A 16,018-nucleotide genomic window follows, 5' to 3' on the forward strand; every position below is an offset into this window, starting at 1 on the left:
AAATATCTACACCGTGATCTGTATAAACATGGAAATATCTACACCGCTATCTGTATTAATATGGAAATATCTACACAGCTATCTCTATAAACATGGAAATATCTACACCGCCATCTGTATAAACATGGAAATAACTACAAATTCATCTGTATAAACATGGAAATATCTACAAAGCCATCTGTATAAACATGGAAATATGTGCACAGCCATCTGTATATACATGGAAATATCTACACCGCTATCTGTATAAACATGGAAATAACTACATGGCTATTTGTATAAACAAGGAGATATCTACACCGTGATCTGTATAAACATGGAAATATTTACACCGCTATCTGTATAAACATGGAAATTTCTACACCGTTATCTGTATAAATATGGAAATATCTACACCGCTATCTCTATAAACATGGAAATATCTACACCGCCATCTGTATAAACATATAAATACCTATACTGTCATCTGTGTAAACATGTAAATATCTACACCACCGTCTGTATAAACATGGAAATATCTACAATGCCATCTGTATAAACATGGAAATACCTACACGGCAATCTGCGTATAGATGGAAACATCAACACCGCCATCTGTAAAAACTTGGAAATATCTACACTGCTATCCCTATAAACATGGAAATATCCACACTGCGGTCTGTATAAACATGGAAATGTCTACACCACGATCTGTATAAACATGGAAATATCTACACCGCGATCTGTATAAACATGGAAATATCTACACCGCGATGTGTATAATCATGGAAATATCTTCACCACGATCGGTATAAACATGGAAATATCTACACCGCTATGTGTATAAACATGGAAATATCTACACCGCCATCTGTATAAACATGGAAATATCTACACCGCCATCTGTAAAAACATGGAAATATCTACACCGCGATCTGTAAAAACATGGAAATATCTACACCGCGATCTGTATAAACATGGAAATATCTACACCGCTATCTGTATAAACATGGAAATATCTACACAGATATCTCTATAAACATGGAAATATCTACACCGCCATCTGTATAAACATGGAAGTACCTACAAAGTCATCTGTATAAACATGGAAATAACTACAAAGCCATCTGTAAAAACATGGAAATATCTACACAGCCATCTGTATATACATGGAAATATCTACAAAGATATCTGTATAAACATGGTAATATCTACACCGCCATCTGTATAAACATGGAAATATTTACACTGCCATCTGTATAAACATGGAAATATCTACAATGCCATCTGTAGAAAGATGGAAATATCTACACCGCAATCTGTGTAAACATGGAAATATCTACACCCATATCTATAAAAATATGGAAATCCCTACACCGCTATCTGTATAAACATGAAAATATCTACACCGCGATCTGTATAAACATGGAAATATCTACACCGCGATCTGTATAAACATGGAAATATCTACACCACGATCTGTATAAACATGGAAATATCTACACCGCTATCTCTATAAATATGGAAATATCTACACAGCTATCTCTATAAACATGGAAATACCTACACCGCCATCTGTATAAACATGGAAATACCTACAAAGTCATCTGTATAAACATGGAAATATCTACAAAGCCATCTGTATAAACATGGAAATATCTACAAAGCCATCTGTATACACATGGAAATAACTGCAACGCTATCTGTATACACATGGAAATAATTACGCCGCTATTTGTATAAACAAGGAAATATCTACACCATGATCTGTATAAACGTGGCAATATTTACACCGCTATCTGTATAAACATGGAGATTTCTACACCGTTATCTGTATAAATATGGAAATATCTACACCGCTATCTCTATAAACATGGAAACATCTACACCGCCATGTGTATAAACATGGAAATACCTATACAGTCATCTGTGTAAACGTGGAAATATCTTCACCACCATCTGTATAAACATGGAAATATCTACAATGCGATCTGTATACACATGGAAATACCTACACGGCAATCTGTGTATAGATGGAAACATCAACAACGCCATCTGTAAAAACTTGGAAATATCTACACTGCTATCTCTATAAACATGGAAATATCTACACTGCGGTCTGTATAAACATGGAAATATCTACACCGGTATCTCTATAAACATGGAAATATCTACACCATGATCTGTATAAACATGGAAATATATACACCGCTATCTGTATAAACATGGAAATATCTGCACCGCTATCTCTATAGACATGGAAATATCTACAAAGCCATCTGAATAAACATGGAAATACCTACACAGTTATGTGTAGGAACATGGAAATTTCTACACTGCCATCTATATAAACATAGAAATATCTACACAGCCCTCTGTATAAATATGGAGATATCTGCATAGGCATCTGTATAAACATGGAAATATCTGCACCGCTATCTGTATAAACATGGAAATACCTACACCGCTGTCTCTATAAACATGGAAATATGTACACCGCTATGTGTATAAACATGGAAATATCTCCACTGCTGTCTGTATAAACATGGAAATATCTCCACCGTTATCTGTATAAACATGGAAATATCTACAGCGCCATCTCTATAAACTTTGAAATATCTACAGTGCCATCTGTAAAAACATGGAAATATCTACACAGTCATCTGAATAAACATGGAAATATCTACACTGCGATCTGTATAAACATGAAAATACCTACAATACCATCTGTATACACATGGAAATATCTACACAGACATGTGTATGAATATGGAAATATCTACACCGCCATCTGTATAAACATGGAAATACCTACACTGCCATCTGTAGAAAGATGGATATATGTACACCGCTATCTCTATAAATATGGAAATATCTACACCGCCATCTCTATAAACATGAAAATATCTACACTGCCATCTCCATGAAGATGGAAGTATCTACTCCGCCATGTCTATAAACACGGAAATATCTACACCACCATCTGTGAAAACATGGAAATATCTGCACCGCTATCTGTATAAACATGGAAATACCTACACCGCTGTGTCTATAAACATGGAAATATGTACACCGCTATGTATATAAACATGGAAATATCTCCACTGCTGTCTGTATAAACATGGAAATATCTCCACCGTTATCTGAATAAACATGGAAATATCTACAGCGCCATCTCTATAAACATTGAAATATCTACACTGCCATCTGTAAAAACATGGAAATATCTACACAGTCATCTGAATAAACATGGAAATATCTACACCACCATCTGTATAAACATGGAAATACCTACAATACCATCTGTATACACATGGAAATATCTACACAGACATCTGTATAAATATGGAAATATCTACACAGTCATCTGAATAAACATGGAAATATCTACTCTGCCATCTGTAGAAAGATGGAAATATCTACACCGCTATCTCTTTAAATATGGAAATATCTACACCGCCATCTCTATAAACATGAAAATATCTACACTGCCATCTCCATAAAGATGGAAGAATCTACTCCGCCATGTGTATAAACACGGAAATATCTACACCACCATCTGTGTAAACATGGAAATATCTACACCGCTCTCTGAATAAACATGGAAATATCTACACCGCCATCTGCATGTCCATGGAAATATCTACGCCGCCATCTGTTTAAACATGGAAATATCTACACGGCCATCTGTGTATAGATGGAAATATCAACACCGCAATCTGTACAAACATGGAAATATCTACACCGCTATCTCTATAAACATGGAAATGTGTGCACTGCCATCTGTAAAAACATGGAAATACCTATACAGTCATCTGTATAAACATGGAAATATCTACAACGCCATCTGTATACACATGGAAATATCTACACAGCCATCTGTATAAACATGTAAATATCTACAGTGCTATCTCTATAAACATGGAAATATCTACACCGCCATCTCTATAAACATGAAAATATCTACACTGCCATCTCCATAAACATGGAACTAACTACTCCACCTTCTGTATAAACATGGAAACATCTACACCGCCATCTGTGTGAATAAGGAAATATCTACAATGCCATCTGTATAAAGATATAAATATCTGCACCGCGAGCTGTATAAACATGGAAATATCTACATCGCTATCTGTATAAACGTGGAAATACCAAAACCGCTATCAGTATAAACATGGAAATATCTACAACGCCATCTATATAAACATGGAAATATCTACACCGCTATGTCTATAAACATGGAAATTCCTACACCGCTATCTCTATAAACAGGGAAATATCTACACCGCTATCTGTATAAACATGGAAATATCTACACCGCTATCTGTATAAACATGGAAATATCTGCACCGCTATCTCTATAGACATGGAAATATCTACAAAGCCATCTGTATAAACATGGAAATACCTACACAGTCATGTGTAGGAACATGGAAATATCTACATTGCCATCTGTATAAACATAGAAATATCTACACATCCCTCTGTATAAATATGGAGATATCTGCATAGGCATCTGTATAAACATGGAAATATCTGCACCGCTATCTGTATAAACATGGAAATACCTACACCGCTGTCTCTATAAACATGGAAATATGTACACCGCTATGTATATAAACATGGAAATATCTCCACTGGTGTCTGTATAAACATGGAAATATCTCCACCATTATCTGTATAAACATGGAAATATTTACAGCGCCATCTCTATAAACATTGAAATATCTACACTGCCATCTGTAAAAACATGGAAATATCTACACAGTCATCTGAATAAACATGGAAATATCTACACCACCATCTGTATAAACATGGAAATACCTACAATACCATGTGTATATACATGGAAATATCTGCACACACATCTGTATAAATATGGAAATATCTACACCGCCATCTGTATAAACATGGAAATATCTACACTGCCATCTGTAGATAGATGGAAATATCTACACCGGTATCTCTATAAATATGGAAATATCTACACTGCCAACTCTATAAACATGAAAATATCTACACTGCTATCTCCATAAAGATGGAAGTATCTACCCCGCCATGTGTATAAACACGGAAATATCTACACCACCATCTGTGTAAACATGGAAATATCTACACCACTCTCTGTATAAACATGGAAATATCCACACCGCCATCTGCATGTCCACGGAAATATCTACGCCGCCATCTGTTTAAACATGGATATATCTACACGACCATCTGTGTATAGATGGAAATATCAACACCGCCATCTGTACAAACATGGAATTATCAACACCGCTATCTCTATAAACATGGAAATGTGTGCACTGCCATCTGTAAAAACATGGAAATACCTATACAGTCATCTCTATAAACATGGAAATATCTACAATGCAATCTGTATACACATGGAAATATCTACACAGCCATCTGTATAAACATGTAAATAACTACACTGCTATTTCTATAAACATGGAAATATCTACACCGCCATCTCTATAAACATGAAAATAACTACACTGCCATCTCCATAAACATGGAACTAACTACTCTGCCATCTGTATAAACATGGAAACATCTACACCGCCATCTGTGTGAATAAGGAAATATCTACAATGCCATCTGTATAAAGATATAAATATCTGCACCGCGAGATGTATAAACATGGAAATATCCACATCGCTATCTGTATAAACGTGGAAATACCAACACCGCTATCGGTATAAACATGGAAATATCTACAACGCCATCTATATAAACATGGCAATGTCTACACCGGAATGTCTATAAACATGGAAATACCTACACCGCTATCTCTATAAACATGGAAATATCTACACCGCTATCTGTATAAACATGGAAATATCTACACCGCTATCTGTATAAACATGGAAATATCTACACCGCGATCTGTATAAACATGGAAATATCTACACCGCGATCTGTATAAACATGAAAATATATATACCGCCATCTGTATAAACATGGAAATATCTACAATGCCATCTGTATAAACATGGAAATATCTACACCGCGATCTGTATAAACGTGGAAATATCTACACCGCGATCTGTATAAACATGGAAATATCTACACCGCTATCTGTATAAACATGGAAATATCTACACAGCTATCTCTATAAACATGGATATATCTACACCGCCATCTGTATAAACATGGAAATACCTACAAAGTCATCCGTATAAACATGGAAATATCTACAAAGCCATGTGTATAAACATGGAAATATCTACACAGCCATCTGTATATACATGGAAATATCTACACCACTATCTGTATAAACATGGTAATATCTACACCGCCATCTATATAAACATGGAAATATCTACACCGCCATCTGTATAAACATGGAAATATCTACAATGCCATCTGTATAAACATGGAAATACCTACACCGCGATCTGTATAAACATGGAAATATCTACACCGCGATCTGTATAAACATGGAAATATCTACACAGATATCTCTATAAACATGGAAATATCTACACCGCCATCTGTATAAACATGGAAGTACCTACAAAGTCATCTGTATAAACATGGAAATATCTACAAAGCCATCTGTATAAACATGGAAATATCTACACTGCCATCTGTATAAACATGGAAATATCTACAATGCCATCTGTAGAAACATGGAAATATCTACACCGCAATCTGTGTAAACATGGAAATATCTACACCGATATCTGTAAAAACATGGAAATACCTACACCGCTATCTGTATAAACATGAAAATATCTACACCGCGATCTGTATAAACATGGAAATATCTACACCGCGATCTGTATAAACATGGAAATACCTACACCGCCATCTGTATAAACATGGAAATACCTACAAAGTCATCTGTATGAACATGTAAATATCTAAAAAGCCATGTGTATAAACATGGAAATATCTACAAAGCCATCTGTATATTCATGGAAATATCTACACCGCTATCTGTATAAACATGGAAATAACTACACCGCTATTTGTATAAACAAGGAAATATCTACACCATGATCTGTATAAACATGGCAATATTTACACCGCTATCTGTATAAACATGGAAATTTCTACACCGTTATCTGTATAAATATGGAAATATCTACACCGCTATCTCTGTAAACATGGAAATATCTACACCGCCATCTGTATAAACATGGAAATACCTATACAGTCATCTGTGTAAACATGGAAATATCTACACCACCATCTGTATAAACATGGAAATATCTACACAGCCATCTGCATATACATGGAAATATCTACACCGCTATCTGTATAAACATGGAAATAACTACACCGCTATTTGTATAAACAAGGAAATATCTACACCATGATCCGTATAAACGTGGCAATATTTACACCGCTATCTGTATAAACATGGAGATTTCTACACCGTTATCTGTATAAATATGGAAATATCTACACCGCTATCTCTATAAACATGGAAACATCTACACCGCCATTTGTATAAACATGGAAATACCTATACAGTCATCTGTGTAAACGTGGAAATATCTACACCACCATCTGTATAAACATGGAAATATCTACAATGCCATCTGTATACACATGGATATACCTACACGGCAATCTGTGTATAGATGGAAACATCAACACCGCCATCTGTAAAAACTTGGAAATATCTACACTGCGATCTCTATAAACATGGAAATATCTACACTGCGGTCTGTATAAACATGGAAATATCTTCACCGGTATCTGTTTAAACATGGAAATAACTACACCATGATCTGTATAAACATGGAAATATATACACCGCTATCTGTTTAAACATGGAAATATCTGCACCACTATCTCTATAGACATGGAAATAGCTACAAAGCCATCTGTATAAACATGGAAATACCTATACAGTCATGTTTAGGAACATGGAAATATCTACACTGCCATCTGTATAAACATAGAAATATCTACACAGCCCTCTGTATAAATATGGAGATATCTGCATAGGCATCTGTATAAACATGGAAATATCTGCACCGCTATCTGTATAAACATGGAAATTCCTACACCGCTGTCTCTGTAAACATGGAAATATGTACACCGCTATGTATATAAACATGGAAATATCTCCACTGCTGTCTGTATAAACACGGAAATATCTCCACCGTTATCTGTATAAACATGGAAATATCTACAGCGCCATCTCTATAAACATTGAAATATCTACACTGCCATCTGTAAAAACATGGAAATATCTACACAGTCATCTGAATAAACATGGAAATATCTACACCACCATCTGTATAAACATGGAAATACCTACAATACCATCTGTATACACATGGAAATATCTACACAGACATCTGTATAAATATGGAAATATCTACACAGTCATCTGAATAAACATGGAAATATCTACACTGCCATCTGTAGAAAGATGGAAATATCTACACCGCTATCTCTTTAAATATGGAAATATCTACACCGCCATCTCTATAAACATGAAAATATCTACACTGCCATCTCCATAAAGATGGAAGAATCTACTCCGCCATGTGTATAAACACGGAAATATCTACACCACCATCTGTATAAACATGGAAATATCTACAATGCCATCTGTATACACATGGATATACCTACACGGCAATCTGTGTATAGATGGAAACATCAACACAGCCATCTGTAAAAACTTGGAAATATCTACACTGCGATCTCTATAAACATGGAAATATCTACACTGCGGTCTGTATAAAAATGGAAATATCTTCACCGGTATCTGTTTAAACATGGAAATAACTACACCATGATCTGTATAAACATGGAAATATATACACCGCTATCTGTATAAACATGGAAATATCTGCACCACTATCTCTATAGACATGGAAATAGCTACAAAGCCATCTGTATAAACATGGAAATACCTATACAGTCATGTTTAGGAACATGGAAATATCTACACTGCCATCTGTATAAACATAGAAATATCTACACAGCCCTCTGTATAAATATGGAGATATCTGCATAGGCATCTGTATAAACATGGAAATATCTGCACCGCTATCTGTATAAACATGGAAATTCCTACACCGCTGTCTCTATAAACATGGAAATATGTACACCGCTATGTATATAAACATGGAAATATCTCCACTGCTGTCTGTATAAACACGGAAATATCTCCACCGTTATCTGTATAAACATGGAAATATCTACAGCGCCATCTCTATAAACATTGAAATATCTACACTGCCATCTGTAAAAACATGGAAATATCTACACAGTCATCTGAATAAACATGGAAATATCTACACCACCATCTGTATAAACATGGAAATACCTACAATACCATCTGTATACACATGGAAATATCTACACAGACATCTGTATAAATATGGAAATATCTACACAGTCATCTGAATAAACATGGAAATATCTACTCTGCCATCTGTAGAAAGATGGAAATATCTACACCGCTATCTCTTTAAATATGGAAATATCTACACCGCCATCTCTATAAACATGAAAATATCTACACTGCCATCTCCATAAAGATGGAAGAATCTACTCCGCCATGTGTATAAACACGGAAATATCTACACCACCATCTGTGTAAACATGGAAATATCTACAGCGCCATCTCTATAAACATTGAAATATCTACACTGCCATCTGTAAAAACATGGAAATATCTACACAGTCATCTGAATAAACATGGAAATATCTACACCACCATCTGTATAAACATGGAAATACCTACCATACCATCTGTATATACATGGAAATATCTGCACACACATCTGTATAAATATGGAAATATCTACACCGCCATCTGTATAAACATGGAAATATCTACACTGCCATCTGTAGAAAGATGGAAATATCTACACCGCTATCTCTATAAATATGGAAATATCTACACTGCCATCTCTATAAACATGAAAATATCTACACTGCTATCTCCATAAAGATGGAAGTATCTACTCCGCCATGTGTATAAACACGGAAATATCTACACCACCGTCTGTGTAAACATGGAAATATCTACACCGCTCTCTGTATAAACATGGAAATATCTACACCGCCATCTGCATATCCATGGAAATATCTACGCCACCATCTGTTTAAACATGGATATATCTACACGACCATCTGTGTATAGATGGAAAATCAACACCGCCATTTGTACCAACATGGAAATATCTACATCGCTATCTCTATAAACATGGAAATGTGTGCACTGCCATCTGTAAAAACATGGAAATACCTATACAGTCCCCTGTATAAACATGGAAATATCTACAATGCAATCTGTATACACATGGAAATATCTACACAGCCATCTGTATAAACATGTAAATATCTACACTGCTATCTCTATAAACATGGAAATATCTACACCGCCATCTCTATAAACATGAAAATATCTACACTGCCATCTCCATAAACATGGAACTAACTACTCCGCCATCTGTATAAACATGGAAACATCTACACCGCCATCTGTGTGAATAAGGAAATATCTACAATGCCATCTGTATAAAGATATAAATATCTGCACCGCGAGCTGTATAAACATGGAAATATCTACATCGCTATCTGTATAAACGTGGAAATACCAACACCGCTATCGGTATAAACATGGAAATATCTACAACGCCATCTATATAAACATGGAAATGTCTACACCGCTATGTCTATAAACATGGAAATACCTACACCGCTATCTCTATAAACATGGAAATATCTACACAGCTATCTGTATAAACATGGAAATATCTACACCGCTATCTGTATAAACATGGAAATATCTACACGGCGATCTGTATAAACATGGAAATATCTACACCGCTATCTGTATAAACATGGACATATCTTCACCACGATCTGTATAAACATGGAAATATCTACACCGCTATCTGTATAAACATGGAAATATCTACACCGCCATCTGTATAAACATGGAAATATCTACAATGCCATCTGTATAAACATGGAAATAGCTACACTGCAATCTGTATAAACATGGAAATATCTACACCGCGATCTGTATAAACATGGAAATATCTACACCGCTATCTGTATAAACATGGAAATATCTACACAGCAATCTCTATAAACATGGAAATATCTACAGCGCCATCTGTATTAGCATGGAAATACCTACAAAGTCATCTGTATAAACATGGAAATATGCACAAAGCCATCTGTATAAACACGGAAATATCTACACAGCCATCTGTATATACATGGAAATATATACACCGCTATCTGTATAAACATGGTAATATCTACACCGCCATCTATATAAACATGGAAATATCCACACCGCCATCTGTATAAAAATGGAAATATCTACAATGCCATCTGTAGAAAGATGGAAATATCTACAATGCAATCTGTGTAAACATGGAAATATCTACACCGATATCTGTAAAAACATGGAAATATCTACACCGCCATCTGTATAAACATGGAAATACCTACAAAGTCATCTGTATAAACATGGAAATATCTACAAAGCCATCTGTATAAACATGGAAATATCTACACAGCCATCTGTATATACATGGAAATATCTACACCGCTATCTGTATAAACATGTTTATATCTACACCGCCATCTATATAAACATGGAAATATCTACACCGCCATCTGTATAAACATGGAAATTACTACAATGCCATCTGTAGAAAGATGGAAATATCTACACCGCGATCTGTATAAACATGGAAATATCTACACCGATATCTGTAAAAACATGGAAATATCTACACAGCTATCTGTATAAACATGGAAATATCTACACCGCGATCTGTATAAACATGGAAATATCTACACCGCGATCTGTATAAACATGGAAATATCTTCACCACGATCGGTATAAACATGGAAATATCTACACCGCTATCTGTATAAACATGGAAATATCTACACCGCGATCTGTATAAACATGGAAATATCTACAACGCCATCTGTATAAACATGGAAATAACTACACCGCGATCTGTATGAACATGGAAATATCTACACCGCGATCTGTATAAACATGGAAATATCTACACCGCTATCTGTATAAACATGGAAATATCTACACAGATATCTCTATGAACATGGAAATATCTACACCGCCATCTGTATAAACATGGAAGTACCTACAAAGTCATCTGTATAAACATGGAAATATCTACAAAGCCATCTGTATAAACATGGAAATATCTACACAGCCATCTGTATATACATGGAAATATCTACAAAGCTATCTGTATAAACATGGTAATATCTACACCGCCATCTGTATAAACATGGAAATATCTACACCGCCATCTGTATAAACATGGAAATATCTACAATGCCATCTGTAGAAAGATGGAAATATCTACACCGTAATCTGTGTAAACATGGAAATATCTACACCGATATCTGTAAAAACATGGAAATACCTACACCGCTATCTGTATAAACATGAAAATATCTACACCACGATCTGTATAAACATGGAAATATCTACACCGCGATCTGTATAAAAATGGAAATATCTACAAAGCCATCTGTATATACATGGAAATATCTACACCGCTATCTGTATAAACATGGAAATAACTACACCGCTATTTGTATAAACAAGGAAATATCTACACCATGATCTGTATAAACATGGCAATATTTACACCGCTATCTGTATAAACATGGAAATTTCTACACCGTTATCTGTATAAATATGGAAATATCTACACCGGTATCTCTGTAAACATGGAAATATCTACACCGTCATCTGTATAAACATGGAAATACCTATACAGTCATCTGCGTAAACATGGAAATATCTACACCACCATCTGTATAAACATGGAAATATCTACACAGCCATCTGCATATACATGGAAATATCTACACCGCTATCTGTATAAACATGGAAATAACTACACCGCTATTTGTATAAACAAGGAAATATCTACACCATGAACTGTATAAACGTGGCAATATTTACACCGCTATCTGTATAAACATGGAGGTTTCTACACCGTTATCTGTATAAATATGGAAATATCTACACCGCTATCTCTATAAACATGGAAACATCTACACCGCCATTTGTATAAACATGGAAATACCTATACAGTCATGTGTGTAAACGTGGAAATATCTACACCACCATCTGTATACACATGGAAATATCTACAATGCCATCTGTATACACATGGAAATACCTACACGGCAATCTGTGTATAGATGGAAACATCAACACCGCCATCTGTAAAAACTTGGAAATATCTACACTGCTATCTCTATAAACACGGAAATATCTACACTGCGGTCTGTATAAACATGGAAATATCTACACCGGTATCTGTATAAACATGGAAATATCTGCACCGCTATCTCTATAGACATGGAAATATCTACAGAGCCATCTGAATAAACATGGAAATACCTACACAGTCATGTGAAGGAACATGGAAATTTCTACACTGCCATCTGTATAAACATAGAAATATCTACAGAGCCCTCTGTATAAATATGGAGATATCTGCATAGGCATCTGTATAAACATGGAAATATCTGCACCGCTATCTGTATAAACATGGAAATACCTACACCACTGTCTCTATAAACATGGAAATATGTACACCGCTATGTGTATAAACATGGAAATATCTCCACTGCTGTCTGTATAAACATGGAAATATCTCCACCGTTATCTGTATAAACATGCAAATTTCTACAGCGCCATCTCTATAAACATTGAAATATCTACACTGCCATCTGTAAAAACATGGAAATATCTACACAGTCATCTGAATAAACATGGAAATATCTACACCGCCATCTGTATAAACATGAAAATACCTACAATACCATCTGTATACACATGGATATATCTACACAGACATGTGTATAAATATGGAAATATCTACACCGCCATCTGTATAAACATGGAAATACCTACACTGCCATCTGTAGAAAGATGGAAATATGTACACCGCTATCTCTATAAATATGGAAATATCTACACCGTCATCTCTATAAACATGAAAATATCTACACTGCCATCTCCATAAAGATGGAAGTATCTACTCCGCCATGTCTATAAACACGGAAATATCTACACCACCATCTGTGAAAACATGGAAATATCTACAACGCTATCTGTATAAACATGGAAATATCTACACCGCCATATGCATGTCCATGGAAATATCTACGTCACCATCTGTATAAACATGGAAATATCTACACGGCCATCTGTGTATAGATGGAAATATCAACACCGCCATCTGTACAAACATGGAAATATCTACACCGCTATCTCTATAAACATGGAAATATCTGCACTGCCATCTGTAAAAACATGGAAATACCTATAGAGTCATCTGTATAAACATGGAAATATCTACAATGCCATCTGTATACACATGGAAATATCTACACAGCCATCTGCATAAACATGTAAATATCTACATTGCTATCTCTATAAACATGGAAATATCTACACCGCCATTTCTATAAACATGAAAATATCTACACTGCCATCTCCATAAACATGGAACTAACTACTCCGCCATCTGTATAAACATGGAAACATCTACACCGCCATCTGTGTGAATAAGGAAATATCTACAATGCCATCTGTATAAAGATATAAAAATCTGCACCGCGAGCTGTATAAACATGGAAATATCTACATCTCTATCTGTATAAACGTGGAAATACCAACACCGCTCTCGGTATAAACAGGGAAATATCTACAAGGCCATCTATATAAACATGGAAATATCTACACCGCTATGTCTATAAACATGGAAATACCTACACCGCTATCTCTATAAACATGGAAATATCTACACTGCTATCTGTATAAACATGGAAATATCTACACTGCTATCTGTATAAACATGGAAATATCTACACCATGATCTGTATAAACATGGCAATATTTACACCGCTATCTGTATAAACATGGAAATTTCTACACCGTTATCTGTATAAATATGGAAATATCTACACCGCTATCTCTATAAACATGGAAATATCTGCACCGCCATCTGTATAAACATGGCAATACCTATACAGTCATCTGTGTAAACATGGAAATATCTACACCACCATCTGTATAATCATGGAAATATCTACATTGCCATCTGTATACACATGGAAATACCTACACGGCAATCTGTGTATAGATGGAAACATCAACACCGCCATCTGTAAAAACTTGGAAATATCTACACAGCTATCTCTATAAACATGGAAATATCTACACTGCGGTCTGTATAAACATGGAAATATCTACACCGGTATCTGTATAAACATGGAAATATCTACACCATGATCTGTATAAACATGGAAATATCTACACCGATATCTGTATAAACATGGAAATATCTGCACCGCTATCTCTATAGACATGGAAATATCTACAAAGCCATCTGTATAAACATGGAAATACCTACACAGTCATGTGTAGGAACATGGAAATATCTACACTGCCATCTGTATAAACATAGAAATATCTACACAGCCCTCTGTATAAATATGGAGATATCTGCATAGGCATCAGTATAAACATGGAAATATCTGCACCGCTATCTGTATAAACATGGAAATACCTACACCGCTGTCTCTATAAACATGGAAATATGTACACCGCTATGTATATAAACATGGAAATATCTCCACTGGTGTCTGTATAAAGATGGAAATATCTCCACCATTATCTGTATAAACATGGAAATATCTACAGCGCCATCTCTATAAACATTGAAATATCTACACTGCCATCTGTAAAAACATGGAAATATCTACACAGTCATCTGAATAAACATGGAAATATCTACACCACCATCTGTATAAACATGGAAATACCTACAATACCATCTGTATATACATGGAAATATCTTCACACACATCTGTATAAATATGGAAATATCTACACCGCCATCTGTATAAACATGGAAATATCTACACTGCCATCTGTAGATAGATGGAAATATCTACACCGGTATCTCTATAAATATGGAAATATATACACTGCCAACTCTATAAACATGAAAATATCTACACTGCTATC

This window comes from Pan troglodytes, chromosome 18, assembly GCF_028858775.2.
Source record: "Pan troglodytes isolate AG18354 chromosome 18, NHGRI_mPanTro3-v2.0_pri, whole genome shotgun sequence".
NCBI classification, from domain to species: Eukaryota; Metazoa; Chordata; class Mammalia; order Primates; family Hominidae; genus Pan; species Pan troglodytes.